The sequence below is a fragment of the Astatotilapia calliptera genome, chromosome 15, assembly GCF_964374335.1.
Source record: "Astatotilapia calliptera chromosome 15, fAstCal68.1, whole genome shotgun sequence".
Lineage (NCBI taxonomy): Eukaryota > Metazoa > Chordata > Actinopteri > Cichliformes > Cichlidae > Astatotilapia > Astatotilapia calliptera.
Window position 1 is genome coordinate 11,062,690 of NC_137436.1, and position 17,348 is coordinate 11,080,037.

Below are 17,348 nucleotides of genomic sequence, written 5' to 3' on the forward strand. Positions count from 1 at the left end.
TCAAAACCTCAGCGCAGAGTGCTTTTCAACACAAACATGTGCCCTAATGCTCTCTGCTGTTAAAGTCTTACTGGTAAATATATTGGTATGCACTCGACCAGTACCACAGTTAAATATTTTCCCAAAACTAATATTTAATTTCAGGAGTCAAAAATGGAAAAAATAAAATAATTTTTTTTGTTCCCTCGCTTGTGTGACAAAACCTCTATTTAAACAGAGATAATGGGATTTAAAACCTCTGCTGCTTTGCTCACAATCTGATTCATTTTCTTATGTTTTCAATTTTCAAACTGAATAATTCAACTATAAACACTTTATTACCACATTTATTTCTCAGTATTAAATCACAAATTCTCTGGTGAGGCCTCTAATCAATAAACTACATAGAAATACATTTTTAGATTTTTCTTGCTAATAAGATAGACATGAAATCTGAGAAAAGGAGAACAAAACTACTGTTTAATAATAGATTAAATTACAGATGGGCACAAATTAAAAACCTTAAGCTTCAAAGCCCACAGTCCATTGGCTCTGTTAAGTTAAGCAGGGCTTTGCTGGTATGGTTTGGATCCATTTGTCCCCTTAAACGAAAGGATTGAAGGAAAGCTTCTCTACCAAGATGACAATGTCCACATTCATAGAGCTTAACTAGTAAGTGAATAGTTTTGTCAAATGAAAGTGATGTGAATCAGATGCTGTGGCTTTTTGCAGTCCCCCTGGTCTCCATGGATACTGAACACCTTCTGGAGATTTGGACGGTGCTCTCTGCTACCATAATCAAAACACCCAATGAGGGGATATGTTTTGAAAGAATGGAGTTAATCCCTCCAGTAAGAGTTTCCGAAATTTGGAGAGTCGGTTCCACGACCACTGAAGCCGTTGTCGCATTGTGGCTCAACACCTCAAAGTGACTTGGTAGATGTTTTTCCATTAATTTCGATGTTTCGTTAAGTGACCATAAACTAATAATCTACTAGTGTGAAAAGTTATAAACCGTGGCCTCTGTTCTTCAGAGTAAATGTGTAATTCTGTACACCTCACTTTGCTTTCCACATTTAACTGTGGTCTGACAGCATGTACAGTATGTGGATTGGTTAGAGCACATTACATAAGACATCCCCACTGACACCAGCGGCTAGTTCGGTTAGCAGTCTATACTTCACCACAGCGCTTTCACATTTCCTTTCCAACATTTTCTGAGTCCTACTTGTCGTTTGTCTTTCCACTGTCCATTTATATTTCCTTATGCATCCTGGTGGGACATCGAGGTTTATGCTTGCACATGTATGTGTTTCAAGCAACCAGTATCTCAAATAAAGAGACTTAACGACTGACATGAACATCAGAATTTAAAGTGGATTTTTGTGTAGATACACTTTGATGTTTAATTTAATAATCACAATTTGAGCAACATAATTCCATTTTCTTACGAAGCAGCATAGTTGATTGTCAAGCAGGATAATCACTATACCAACTGTTTAAAAAAAAAAAAAAAAGAGAAAAAAAGACTTCTCTTTGTCTAAGAGTAACATGTAGCAGTTTCAATCCGTCTCTGTCTGTCTGGCTGTCTACTCAAAACTCAACCACACAACACACAAACATAATGCAAACTCAGCTCAACCACTGCAGCCCTCCACTTTCACAGGAATTTCCCCCTATTTCGGCCCAGAGGATCCTGCTTACACCGACAAAATATGAACCCAGTGGCAGCATTGAGCCACAAAAAACACAAAACAAAACATGTATATTTTCCCAATGACTTAAAGGGGTTCACATGGTGATGTACAAAGCACTGGTCAAACTTGTGGATTTTGCTGTCAAGCAAGTACTTTCAATGCTCACAGACACAGTTTTCCTGTTCTCAGTAATCTGCTTCTGTTCAGTAAAGCCTTTAGTTTCAAAACTGTAAAGCGATGTGGGTGTTTTTAACCATTTTTCAAAGTATATGAATGGACTTCACTGGATGTAACATTAAGGATGCCTCTATACAAGTGCTGATATCATAAATAAGTTTTTGTTATAGAAACATACCGATACCTTTAGTACGTTTTTGAAATCCATTGCCAAATACTCCCAATTAAAAACGGGGTGTCTACAAAAATCTTTAGGAAAAATTGACAAATCTCAATTTCACCTCTATATTTTCACCTTGCCAACAAACATGCCAACATCCGAGCCACCTTCTCATCTTTGTGTATAGCGCATAGAGATGCATGGCAGGAATTAGTTCTTTTCAAAATCCCCCTTTCCCTTCTGCCATCTATAACCATAATTATTCCATAAATCACTACAACCAATAATTGAAAAACACAACTGTCACCTTTGCTGCCTGAATGTTTTTAAACCACATTTTTGTTCTGTAGCTGCCTCATTGAAACAAAACCTCTGAGATGGTAAAGTGACTTAGGTTACCATAGTGATGGCCCGATGTTTGGCAAACCTGTGTTGATGCTCGTTTCGACCTGACGAGACCTCATTATGGGCTGGTGGGGAGTCCTGTCTGAAATCTCTGGCCCAGACGGTCACTCAGACCTAATTAAACACACCTTTCTAAATCTGACTCGATTCCTTCGTCACTCTCCGTTATCCAAGTCCCTGCAGATCTAATCAGCGTGCAACCTGCCAACTTACAAACACAAACAGCAAGAACAAAAACCCCACATCCACGGTAATAAATGACACAAACGAAACAGTCGGTGGTCATTAGCTTTGTGGCTTAAATGGTTGTCCTTCCTGTCTGGGTTAGAGGCCAGCCAATGCACCAGTAAAAGGCCTGCTCCTTTGCCCACTCTCCCTTCTGGAAGAGCGAATCTTCTCTGAAGCCAACACAACTCAGCGGGACCAGAAGCAGGATAAAGGTTAAGAACCCCATGGAGATAAAATTCATGTCGGTTAAAGTAGAGGTTTGGCTACAGATTAATTTGCCTCGAGTAAAGACATGTTTCTAATAATAGTTGCTGCTTTTGAATAGATAGGTTTCCTTACTGATAAGTAAAATATGCTATAAAAAGAAACAGGCAATCCAAAAATGGGACAGTTATTAGTTTTTAAGTGATTTTGTTATTAATAATATTTTCATTATTTTTATTATCACCAAAAAATGTTTCCTGTAAAGGTGCCATGATCAAAACTTGGCCCATATTTGCGGAAGGGGGGGGGGGGGGGGGAGAGAGAGAAGAAAGAAGAAACCCTGGTCGATCTAGTAGGTTTCAAAATATGTAGAAGCAAGATAAAGAATGTGGCAAGGCACTGATGGTCAGAGGGATGAGATCCCCCGGGGGACATCCAAACACACATATATGCGCTCACAGGAGGCCTGAGTTGGCAAAGACATTTTGTGCCGCAGGGTTTGGTTCTGAGCCCATGCTGGCTAAAAAGAGATCCATACCCTGTGGCGCTTACCTGGCATTTAGCCGAGACCACTCTTTGATTATACAGAATTTTGTTTCTTGCACCGTGTTGTCAGTTTCTAGAACATTTAAACAAAACAAAACATACCAACCATACCATACCAAAACAAAACTTCATACCACTCTGTTTTTGATCAGTTGTATAAACCTAGAAGTAGTTCGATATAAAAATGGACACACCAAGAGGCAAATGACATGAAATATCATTACCAAATCCCAATCCAAAGGCACACACATGTGAGCACATATGCTCAAACAGTGACACCTCAGTTTTAATTATTTTCTCTCCCTTGCTTTCCTTATACACACAATTTTTCCTCTTCGTGTCAAAGCCTGGAATATATTGAAGGACAGCTGCAAGATGATCTGATCCAGATGATCTCAAAGGAAAAAAAAACCCCCAAAACATAAGCACACATGGTCTATAAAGCACAGACCTGACGTGAGCAAAAGAAAAAAAGAAAAGTAAAAATGATGGCTTAGAAACTTATGTTGTTTTTTTCCTTTAATTTGTCATCTGGCTCATTTTGTCTTGTGACCACAGATAAATAAACTCCAACTTCATTCAGGTAATTCACATGTCACTATAATTAGAAATAAATGAGCCATGTTGAGGTATCTCTGTTCTCCAGGTACCACAGAGTAAATTGCCGACTGGCTCTTGTATACCTCACCCTGCTCTCTAGATTCAACTGTGGTCTGAAAACATGTAGTGCATGTGGATTGGTCAGAGCACATTAAGCACTCCTACTGACATCAAGAGCCTTGACCACAGCTAATTTAACTCCTTTGATTTCCTTCTTAGTTGCATGTGATTCCTACCACCGTCCTCTGACAATTATATCGCTTTATGGCATCACATTTACACATATACATCTATGTGTTGTCTGAAAAAACAAAAAACAAAAAAGAGCATAACTTAACATTTTAGGTAACAAAACAACCTCTTATTTTGGACTTAATTGCTGTGTGTTTCAGTCTGTAAAATATATTTCGCTTGAATGGCAGTATGTGATGCCCCAAAACCTGCATACATCCTACTGCATTAATGGTGCCTTCACAGATGGGCAAGTCACCAATGCCATGTGTGTGAATGCACCTCCATGTCAACACAGATGCTGAACAAGCTGGATGGTCCCTCTCCTGTTTACGCACTATTGTACAGATATTATTATTTCAGCTAGTTTAAAATTGTAATTACACAGTTGGTTTCATAAAAGACTGGGCGATAAAACACACACACACAGAAACGTAAACCTTTTCTAACCTTAAAATGTGGGGCATCAAATTTAAAATGAGCATATACTTATTTTATTTAGCATTAAAGTTTGATATGTTGTGTTTGAAATTCAGTAAATATGGGGTAGAATGTATAGCACAGCAAACAACCTATAAATACTATAATTTATTATGATACAAAATATAAGCATAATGAAATGCAAGGTTTTTCCACTAATTACCAAATTAAGAGGCCACCAAATAATATAACAGCATACATATGTACCTGGTGACAAAACATTTACTTTAGTTACTGAGACAAACAATTTAAGCATGCATGGTACTTACACTATATGGGTGTTAAATATCTAAAGGAACAGATTTACTCACAGAAACAGGAAAAGAAGGAAAAGATCTCCAAGGATAAAATCAGAAGTGCCCAACACTGCACTTTACTTTAACTGGAGCTGGAACAAAGTCTGCTTCGATTTTCTCCAACGTTTAGCTCAGTCATAACCTCAGCTAGACGTCTGATTCAGTCTGTTTATGCACGCAAATGACTGGCATTAGAAACCCATGGACATGTGGTGGAAACATGTTTACAGCTGTGGCCTCGGTTTGGGCTATGATGTAATGGCAAAGAGAAAGGTGGGGAAAAGTTTGCCTTTGTCCGTGACTTGAAAATAGGGACGTTTTTGGTAAACCATGATGAGAGCAAACGATTTAAATAGGAACGTAAATAGAAAACATTGATTGAGAAGTGGATAGAACAAAACGGGGAGGTTAAAAGAGGATGTTTCATGGGTCCAGGGGGTAGGAAGGACCAAGGTAGGACAACACACAGCTGGAGCAACAGCTCCCCCTGGGGCAAAGCACTGATAATGCTTTAGAATTTCTAGGTCAAGTTACGTTGAGCCATACAATTAGCCATGAGAATAAACCACTGAGAACTGAATAACATCAATATATTCCATGTCCTCCTGAGAAAGCTTGGGCTCTGGCATTCAAGTGTCTATTATTTTCACATGTTCAGTTCAATTCAATTTTATTTATACAGGGCCAAATCACAACAACAGTTGCCTTAAGGCGCTTTATATTGTAAGGTAAAGAACCTACATAATAGGTTAATAATAATACAAGGAAAACAGAGAAAACTCCAACAATCATATGACTCCCTGTGAGCACGCGCTTTGGCGATAGCAGGAAGGAAAAACTCCCTTTTAACAGGAACCTCCAGTGGAAGAACCAGGGGGGAAATCAAAGGCTCTGCCTCCCATTCTACTTTTAAATACTCTAGAAACCACAAATAAGCTCACAGTCTGAAAGTGAAGAGCTCTAATGGAGTGAAATGGCACTATAAGGTCATTAAGATAAGATTGGGCCTGATTATTCAAGACCTTGTATGTGAGGAGCAGGATTTTAAATTTGATTCTGGATTTAACAGGGAGCCCGTGAAAAGAAGCCAATAAAGGAGAAATGTACGCTTCTCTACAGCACCATGTCAGTGCTTTAGGTGACATGCACTGACATGGACTAAAAATGTAGATGCTGACTGTAGATGTGAATCTAAACTAGCATCTGCATGATGTGTTGGGCCAAGCCCTGTCCATAGAAGCCCCACCCGGAACCCACAGGACCCAAGGCATCCAGTGCCAGCGTCCTATGCCAGATCCCACAAAAGGCCCCATACCCCAAAGGGTAGGCTGTTTTGACAGCATACAGGGCAAGTACATGATATTTGTAGTTTCTGCACATCATAAGTTCAAAATAATAGCGCCTAATTTTTTTGTGGAAATTGGGTTGTACTGATTTGTACTTTCCTCTGTTCTCGCCACACTCTCAACATACTGTTTTATGCGTTTACCAGCCAGCAGCCATTACACACCCACCTTCGAATGACACATCAATCAAGGCAAATGCAAACACGATAAATAATTCACCCATTGATTCATTAGTGGCAGTTGATCCCTCGATGTTTCATAGTTCACGACTCATTCACACACCAACAGGTTCATGAGCACACGTGTGCTTGCAAATGAGCACAGGCACCGTGTACTTGGCATAGAAAACACACACACAGTCTGCGGTTCACGAATGCGGTTGGTACTCTTGTGATCATTTTTCCCATTCATGCCTGGTAACACAGCTGTCCTAGGAAGAGGCAACCATTCATTTATGAACTGACTGTTGCTTGAATCAAGAGCAAAGCCTGGACTGTAGTTTAGCAATCTGGACAGAAAACCACTCTGGAGGGAGGGCGCAAGCTGTGTTCACATGCTAGATGTCACCGCAGTGATGCAGCTGGTGTGTTTAAAAGCAGGAGGACGTAATGGGTTTAAATATCCGATAACAATATGTGTACGCCAACAACAGCCCACAACATAGGCATAGATGATGAGGTTACTACCACTAAAAAGGCAATGGGATGCGTGCAGGTCTCAAAATAAGGTTCATCAGTATAACTACTAGGTTTACTTACAGGAAATGCTTTCATTATTATTTAAATTACAGCACACAAAACGGATCTTTTCAAAACACTCTCACAAATGCATGGAAAATCTGCATTGCATACACTAAATAATGCTCTCTGGTATTTATTTTACACATTAGTACTACCGAAATTCACTAAAATTTAGCAAGAGTCATCAAGCATGGATTGGATAGACATGCAAAGAATGTTTGCTGCACATGTAAAAAAAAAAGTTACATTTGAGTTGGAATATTTTTCTTGTTACCAACTTTAAATAAACATAAAATCACGAAAAAAAAGGTTGCCAAGTAGAAAGTCTCGTGCAATTTTTGATATTTTGCAGTGAATCACAGATAAATGGAAAGAACATTTATCAGTTTCACACATTAATCTCTCGAAGAAGAATGCGGTGATGAGCACAAGAGAAAGACTGATTTTCTCAAAGAATACTGCTCTCTTCAATAACTCAACATTTCCAAAGCTTACTCCCAGCCTTTTTGAAGTGTTTTTATACCGTACAGTGAGAGAACTAATACGCTGTCACTGTTTAAACCACATTAGCAATATGACCAATATCACTTACAAATTTTAAGCAGTAAAAAAAATGGAGTACTGATATATTGGCCAATATATTTCTGATAGACGAACCCATTTATACACATGCTCTGTCACAGATATACTATGAAGGCTAAAGCCTGTGATCATTGTTTACCAGTTTTCCTGCAATACATTTCACAAACTAGTTAGCATCAAGACATCCTTTGGCTCGCTCTGATACATACTCTGCTGCATGTGCTAACAGTGCTAAGAGTATTGTAAACAATAGAGTCTGAGTGAAACTATGTAATGAGACCGTTTCAAGTAATGCAGTTTAGTTGTGACCAAACAAAATATGTTCATACAGTTTATTATATGAAGACATATCTGCTAATAATATTTTCCAGCTTGTATATTAGTCTGGCTTTACAGTGTTAGGATGTATAAAGCATATAAACATGGACGTGACTCATTTTAAGCCAGTTCATCATATTTTAACTATCAGTTCAATTGCTGATTAATTGCTTCCCGAGATAAAATTCTCACTTTTGGGAAGCTGGGGGGGAGAGACTGCATGCTTCTTACTGCACTACAAGACTTTAAAACTAACTGACACAAAAGGAGTCGGTAAAAGGAAAAACGAAACATTTTAGAGAAAAAAAAATATTGTCAAAGGAATGGCTTTTCCCCACTAGGCAGTAACAGTTAATTTGCCTATTCCTCTTCTATGTACTCTCAGCATTGGCTTTGGGAGTAGGGCTTTCTTGTGTGCATGTCAGAGCTCTTTGCCATGTTGGATGCTGGTGATTTGTGATGCCTGTGAAGGATCAGAAGGAGGGGCTTCGGGGGGTCGGCAAAGCTGTAGTGTGAGAAAGTTCTGAAGGCGAACACTGGCTGCAGCTGATATGAGTCTCCCGGGACTTCCCCTCTGCTGAGGTCATTCCTCGCACTCCAACACTCGTACATCACTGCTGACATCACCACTGATCCTTGCCAAACCGTTGCCACAGGCAACACAAACAGGAAAAAGCATGTGTGTGTGTGTGAACGCTTGTTGTTAAATAAGACCATTAAACTCCAATGGTGTACTGAGTGACGAATGATGTGTTATACACAATCGTGCAAAAAAGCCTATCATCCATAAAAAAAAACAAAAAACATTTAATATATTTCAATATTAGCTCTGATCCAAATGCCTGCAGCTGTTCTGCGTGTTTATTATAGGTGAAATCTGTATTAAATACACATTATGAAAATAGCTGTGCAATTCTTTTCAAGAAAAGACTGTGCTTTTCATTAAAACATGATGTTAACATGTGTTTAATGTGTCTCTGCATGTTTGCCTTTGTGTTGGTACATCTATGTGTGTGAGTGTGCGTGTATGCCTGCCGCCTTTCCTGCACCCCCTGCTGTGCCAGTCAATGCTTAGACTCTTGGGAAGTGAGGCGGCAGTGCCAGCAGTAATCAGAACTCTTTGTATCCACACACAGGGGCAAGCTATAATCAGGGAATGTTCTTTAAACAATAATAGCTGTAATCCTCTCATCTCAATATGATGTGTAACCTGCTCAAAACTTGGATTTTTGCAGGCGATTTATACCTGGCCTCCACCTTGTTTCAAAATAGATTTAATGAGCTTTCAAAGCCAGCTTTCATAATAATTGCTGAACCATAGAATTACAGCAGCCAGAGCTACAGAAGAAAAAATGACAGGGTGGAAGAATAGCGATAATCTTCAGGGATAAGCTCAGCAATGCACAGCCCTTTGAAGAATACCTACAGAGAATCAAGCGTGCAGGACCCTCTGAGTATATGCAACTACCACGTGTATGCATACCCACAAATTCTTTTGATAGTAATATATACTATAGATGTATTCAGTGTGACAACTAATAAAACTGATGGTCGATGCAGTGACTTCTGATTCCTTCACTCATTATATGCCTAAAACAAAGACTTCAGTGTTGGTTATTAGCAAAATTTTAATTAAATTTGCCAGGACTCATTCAGACAGAAGCATGCGTGCACACACACACGTGCACAAACACACACAGATATCTTGTTCCAGATGAAAGACGAAACTGGCACAAAAAAAAAAAAAAAAAAAAAAAAAGATACGACTGATTGAATTTTTGGAAAAAATACAAATGGGGGGAAAAGAATCTACCTGCAAATCTTCTGCTTCACAGACTGTAGAATAAACTATTGTGGCAAAGCTGCAAGCACACCAAAAAGCAATTAGGCTGTAAAATGAAGAGATTTTTTAGCAGATTGCAGATTACTTGCAACGATAAAGACATTTGGTTTGCTACATAAATGCCCGGTCAGTCTACACAGAGTATTAGCATCATTTGTATACCTTCTGAAAAACAATTAAGGTGAAAAACAGAGTTTAGTTTAAATTCTATTACCTCTCTTGCACGCAGCATGATTATTATTGCTAAGCATAATATTAAACATACATACATGTGTCACTTTGAACATATTTGCCTTTATTATAAGACTGTCACAAGTACTAGTCAGGGAGCAGATTACTTTGGACATCAGCCGTGAAGCTCTGTGTGCAGCCATTGGTCTGTCATTAGACCCTGCCACAGTTGTATTCATGGGAAGAAAAACAAAGACTGCGTGAAATCCAAAAAATAAATTCAGGAATGTCTAACAAGGGATTGAGTGCCTCTCTGCAAGCAGCTGCAGCAAAGAATGCCTAAAGTCACAAAGTTCATCCATATTGTTTGTAAACTGGAAAATTTACTAAAATTATTTATAATTATTTAACTGTAGACATAAAACACTACAACACAGTACCACAACATGCAAGTAGTAATGTGTGCACTTTACACATGTGCGCACACATGTATATAGCAAACATATCCTCCTCTACTAATAAGAGATTTGCCAAAGTGAAGTTACTCTGGCAAATCTCTCATTTAAGGCCACAGAAAGTGTGATGTATTGCACATGAGCCGAGATAAGAGCAGAACCAAACTCGAGTTCTACTCTTATTTGATGGTTGCCATGTAGCCTACTTTCGCCCATCCACCCGTCTGAATATCTGAAGACCTACTGATATGCTCAACCAGATTTGGCTGGTTTGAATAAAACACAAAGAATGCAAATAACCTTTATGTTCGCTTCCAGTACTTTGGTTTCTCCTTGTATTTATCCACACTGACTTTATCATTATCCATTTAGTCCCTTTTTGTCAGTTTCTTTGACATCAGTCAGTTTTTTTGGTCTTGTTCCATAAATATGAGAAAGATCGTTGTACACGATGCACTGACACCACTGCTGAATGAATGTTATTACACAGACCAAAACAAATCAGGGCTTTTTAACGCAGCTCAACACATGTCACTTTTCTCCTGGCTGATTGTTGGTTGGCACACAGACAGTGCGATGTAGTGTCACTTGTGCCAAGTGACACTACATCATTGGCTGTAGCCCTCAGTGCGCTTAGTGACATCATGATGTAAAACATACACACTTGGTCGACATCCACTACCACAGTATAAGAACTATACGGATTACAAAGCCAAAACAGGGCCACTTTTCCAGTCCATCACTGTTATGCTGTATATGTTTTATATATCAAAACATGCTTACTATGAAAAGCAAAAACTCATACACCCTAAAATTATAGTATTCACAGTGATGTCAAGTCACAAAGAGAAGCTATTCACACTGTAAACCCATTCAGCAGTGACCTCAGTCTTACTCATGCCACCTGCACTGTAACATCATCCCTCTTGCCTATATTTCGCACAATGATGCAGGCTTGACTAAAGGCCATAAGTAATATGAAAAGTAGCGATACGGGCAGACGCAGACCAGCTGCACTGACAGAGGGAGATGGCTGAATTACACATGCACATATGGCAGAAACTGCATAGTCAAACAATTCCTGGGAGGCTGTGGAGGAAATAACTGCTCGTGTTTTATCAATGTCCCCAATCTTTACCTCCCCCAATCGTGTGTGCTGCACAGAATCTGCTAAAGCAGATGTAAGGGGGACGTTTACCCCTTTAAATCATCGTGCATTCACGCAGCCTCGCCTGTTGCCTAATATTAATAATCAGCATACACCTGTTGCCATGGCACATGGCTCTGCCCTGGTATGGATAAACAGGCGAAGGTTGACCAGCTTTGGCAGAACATTGCAACAGTTGGCCTGCGCGGCTTCTTCTGGCAGATATATATATATATTTTTTACTTCCAATTTCAATCCAGGAAACGGATTTAATTTCAAATATAGCTTAGCAATGGGCTAATGAGCTGGAAGGCAGTAGAGTAAAGAGACCGAGAGGGAAAAGGACTTGCTTCGACAGCTAAAGCCTTGTGCAAAATTTCCTATTAAAAACTTGACACATGGTAAGGCCAAAGCCCTCCAACAAGCACCGGCACCAGTTTTTCTCTGAGCCTAAATAGTGACGCCGCATGAGTGTCACTTCAATCGGCTTAACGCTGGCTTCACAGTCCTTTAAATGTGTATTGCATGTGTTTAAATGTGTGTACATTTGCCCATGTTCATTTACTGTATTTGCACGCATGTGAACTTAAGGACTGTGTGTGTGTGTGTGTGTGTGTGTGTGTGTGTGTGTGTGTGTGTGTGTGTGTGTGTGTGTTTTTACGCACATGCAGTGTTTGCGCTTCCTCCCATACATCAGACAATCACAATAACATTGTGAAGTTTGCTCTTCCTGCATGGAGGGAACTTTGGCTCAAATACACTCCCCTTCCTCCAATTTCTAACCTTCTCTTTCCCTCCCCCGCCCCCCCCCCCAATCCATGCCTTTTTCCTCCCTCCATCCGCTCCCTTGTTCCTTGTCAGCTGGTGGGGAGATCCAGATGTGAAGGGAGACTGGGACAGGAAAAGCAAAGGGAGAGAGGGAAGGAGAGGGAGATAGAAATCCACATCCCCCGGTGACAGACTTCATTGTCCAAGACCTTTTTGGACAAGGCCTTTACAGACACATACACACAAACAATTATGCACACCAAACAATGAAGTCCCTCTAGACGACAAGGCCCGATTGAGTGTTTGTGTATTTCTCCTCCGTATGTATGTGTGTGTGTTTGTGTGTGCACATCTGATGACAAAGCAATCAATGAACAACATCTTGCTGGAGATTTGCTGTAGATATTTAGCTGAGTTATTTACTGGGGGGTCTTGGCCAGGCATGAAGCTATTGTTCTCGTTTAGTGGGGAGAGAGAAGGAAATCAATACAGACCTGAGAGAGCGAAGCAAACAGTGAGTAACAGCTGTATGCCAGCATCCCCCCCCCCCTATGTTTTGCTCCCTCCATCTTTGTTAAATTCTCACATTTACACCATCAGGTAGGGCCAGGGGCTGATAATTACATTTAAATGACATATACACGTGCATCTGTACAGAATTCCTTAAGAAACTATACACAATGGCAAACACATGCACACAACACACTTCTACACACCACGGAGCCATATGAAATAAGTTAATAGAGTGAGTCAGCAAAAGAAACAAGAGCCGAGCTAAAAGGGCTCTCACTACCAGAGCATGTCTTTCACCAACTTACTCAATGAAAAAAAACTAATGAATTATGTTCTTTACATGGCATGCCAAACTGATTGTCTTATTTAAAAATCTTCCACTGAAGATATCCCTCAGAAAAACTTGTTATGCTACTGAAAACCTTTTGACAGGCACCACAAATGAATGAGACAAGAATATTCCTCTCTAAAAAAATTAAAATGTCAGTACTCACCGCGAGGCTGTCGCTGAGTATTTTCCTCCCACTCTTTCTGCCGAGCTAACACCGACTAACTCTTTAAGAACGGGAGCAACAAGTAGTGTACAGTGGAGAACAATGCATGTCTGCCAGAGCGCAGCAAAGCGTAAGCAGAGTGGAGACACACAGAGGTCCAGTCATCGGGCTGCTGCTCACATGGGACGTGGAGAGGAGGGGAAAAGAGGAAGGGTTAGCTATAGAATAGTCAAGAGTATAACTCGAGTTTGGCAGGGGGAGGGATCTCATCCTTCACTCCGCATGTCTTGCCCTTTTCCTCTCCTCTATCCAAAAATGTTTCAACATGTCTCAAATTTCTTCTCCTTCTCAAAAGTGGAGTTTTTTTCTGGCCTTCCTCTTTCTCCGTACACTCCCCTTTTCTTTCGCCATCTCTTGTCTCTTTGTTCTTACTGTCTTTTCATTGCACACACACAGACACACACTCACACACACGCGAGGGTCTCTTTGTTTTCTGTTATTCGGTTATGAACAGCCCTCCTGTAAAACTGTTTTGCTGTAAAAGTCAACAATGTCAAGCTCCACCTAGACACACAAGCAGCGCAAACATGCTAAAATAAAACACAGACACATGGGGGATCTTTACTAATGTAATATACACGTACATGTACAAAGTGAACCAGCTAACCGGTTGTCTGTTATGGTCATATATGCAATCACAGAAACAGAACAGAAAATTACAGGGCGACTTTAGATCCCTCTCTTTCTCTCTCTCTGATGTCACTCGTTTTTTTCCTGCCTTTTCACTGAAAGGCCCCAATTCACAAGTGTCCCAGATACCGCACTGTACTGGGGAAAGGAAGAAAAGTAAAAAGGGAGTCAGAGAAAAGAGTAACTTGATACAGTTAAAGCAACAATTATTTGAATGAGTCACTCAGCATTGAGGTTTGGGGTGTTTTTTCTTCTTTTTCTATGCTAATTTGTGAGAGGGAAAACGAGACCAAAGAGACAGATGGGGAGGAAGGGAAAAAAAACAATCTTCCCATTTTGGAAAACTTTACCTCCTGAGGACTCCTTGAGGTCATGGGAGAGGAGGAAGGAGAAACTGAGGGGATGACAGATAGTAACAGTGAGGAATGGAATGGCGGGGCAGACATAGGCTTGGATAGGTACCAGAGAAATGTCCTACATCCACTCGCCAGGAGATGGCTCACCAAAGTCAGTGTTGCTGACACAACCAAATAGCATAGGGTACGCCACTCTTTCAGACGCGAGGGTGATGGTGAGCAGACAATGACATGCTGGCAAATCAGAAACAGTGCACATTATTTAAGCAACTGAAGCTCAAAACACTGAAGCCATATCTAGAGGTGATGTGTAGCTGCTAAAAACTTGTAACTACAAAGGAGGAAGTCTATTTGGTCAGCTTGCATTTTCATCTGCGTTTCCAAAGCTGGTAAAGATGGGCTGGAGAGCCTGAGGCGAGATGTATAGCTCAACTGTAAAGACAAGCTGTGCAGCAACTCATTGCAACTCCTGCTACATGTAGATGTTTGAAGTGTAGCAGTGCAGCTTTGTCTCAACGCAATAAATGCATCAGGATCTCCTGTGTAAACCATTTCAGCTGACCTGCATCCTGTTTAGACCTGCCATCACAACGTTTAGAGAAGCAAACAAAGTGCAAGGGGTCATGTAAATGCGCAGCGAAGGACTTGCAAAAAAAAAAAAAAAGGAAGAAGAAGAAAAGAAGAAAAATAAATAAATCACACAAGTGAATCTCAGGGATGTGCAGAGACCAGGGAACATAAACAGGCTGTCTTTAGGAGTGTATACACATACAGATGAAGGCAGACTGAGAAAATGTGGTCAACATTCTTTGTTCAAGTGGTTAGACAGCACATTTCCTGCAGATGAAGTTAAATATTTTTCATGTTTTTTAGCCGCTAGACGAGGCAGTTCCCGATGTTGCGTATTACACCTTCAGTTCAGATCAGTCAGTTATAACAAAAGCAGCACAAAGCTCCAGCCTTTAATACAGCCCATAAAACCTTCTAATGCATGAACAAGAGGCAATGATTTGTATTCTTTTAATTTCAGCTAGCAAGCTAGATACAAACCCAATGAGCATGGCCACTGCAATTGAAAAATTAAAAACAAAACAAAACCCCAAAACAGTTCAAAGGGGCATGCTGTAAAATAGCCACGCATACTCGAAAGAAGCTGCACAAGCAGGTACAGGTACATCAAAGGCATTCCACTGTTGCTTAACTGGCTTTGACTGCATGAAGTTGCAGGTCACTGTAGTTATGACAAACAGATATACTTTGATGACCTAAAGAGCAGTCCTTTCTAGTGTCTAGTGTTTATGAAGTATAGCTTTTGATCAGGATTTATTAAGGCTGACTGTTTAATTTATGTAGCCCAAAGCAAATAAAGCTGCTCTCTTGTCACAAGGGGTCACCACATCCAATAGCACTGCATTTCTGATTTGGTAGATTTTTTTTTAACAAGAATAGATTTGTCTCTCCTCCCAGGGAACTTTTGTTTGTCAGGTGAATGTGTAATCCACTACATTATGGCCTAATATATACATTTTTTCGAAATCTTGGAAAAAACCCAATATATTTTCATATTACAATTACTTGATCTGTTTATTGTTTGATTGTAAAGGTTTCATTTGCTGCTTCTTGCTGGACTCTACTCTGTCTTATACAGGGCAACACAGGAAAAAAAAACCCTCATTGAAACCCTCACAATCAATTAGTAGAATGTAAATGGGCCATTCAATTACTTTAAGCACTATCCTTGTTCCTCCTGAGGCAAACAATCAAACAGCAGACACAAATTAACTCTGAACAAGAGAATTTGTCTAAAATCCGATCCCCCGCTAGCAATAGATAGGCAGCATCAGAGCATGGGTGTTTCCTGTGCCCAAAACAATTTGTGACATGCCCAATTTTAATTGTTCTACCTTGGTTTGTTCATGTTGATTAAAAGGTTAGAAATAGGTTAGCTGTGGTGCAAAACATCTAAAATCTACAGGGGGAAAAAAGTGTTTCACATGCATGTTTTTGCAAGTCCCAGTTTGAAAATTAACAAAATATTTGCACTTCCAGCAGAGACTGTTTCTGAATACTGATTATGGTAACCAGAGATAACTAGACAGTGTACATTAACACATCGATGCCCACAGAGACAAGGCTCTCTTCACCAGCCAAGACTGGGTAATGAGTCTGAATACACACACGCGTGCGGGGACAAACACACAAAGAAATAAAGAGAGAGACGGCTTGAGACAGAGGGAGCTTCCAGAGCTTTTCACAGACAAAATAGGAGAGAATTTCACAAAATCTCAGGCCAAATGCCTGTGCGCATGCACACCTGCAGGGTTTTTTTTTTTAAACGTATCAAAGGTTTTTTTGACAGCTCAACCATGCCTGACAAAATTCAAAAGCATTCATGAATTTTAAACAAGTGGTGGTTAAGGAATTTAGAAGCAACATCACGTTTAAAGCAATTTATATGCAAATGTGTGACGAGTGGCAGTGCACAGGACTGCAGAGGAATTAGCACTTGCTCATTGACTTAACTTGACCTGCTACACTAATATGGACTCCCATTAATGAAGTACCAGCATCAACCACCACAAAGACACATGAGAGATGTATATGAACAGTGTTTAGACAACACTCCACACCACTGTTTTCCATGCATTTCTTTTTCTTGATCTCCTTGACCCCACAGGAAGGGCAGTGGTTTTGTTGCCACTAGATGGCAGTAAAGTTCTTGTCTTATCCCCCCCCACACACAACCCCACACACACACACACACACACACACACAACCACACAGATACTAGTAGGCATGCCAGAATGGGGAGTGAACGTGATGAAAGACCACAGCAGAAAGCAGACAACCAGACTCAACCGCAGAGCACGTAGGATTGAGGGTAGGAGACAAAAAGTCCAAGGCTTTTCTCTCACACAGCAC

The 17,348-nt window shown here is 40.2% G+C and overlaps 1 protein-coding gene across 8 annotated transcripts in view; it reads right to left on the reverse strand.

Annotated features, from left to right (window-relative positions):
* The window catches only part of sash1a (SAM and SH3 domain containing 1a), a 162,557-nt gene that overhangs the window by 55,489 nt on the left and 89,720 nt on the right, over positions 1-17,348 (reverse strand). Inside the window, exon 1 of one of the 8 annotated variants that reach the window (XM_080290164.1) lies at positions 13,381-13,592. The exons of 6 other annotated variants lie outside the window; for them this stretch is intronic. The gene's annotated coding sequence lies outside the window, so the exon portion shown is untranslated. Of the gene's footprint in view, positions 1-13,380; positions 13,593-17,348 lie in introns of those variants that run through there. One more of the 8 variants, XM_026143340.2, reaches the window with a different exon arrangement.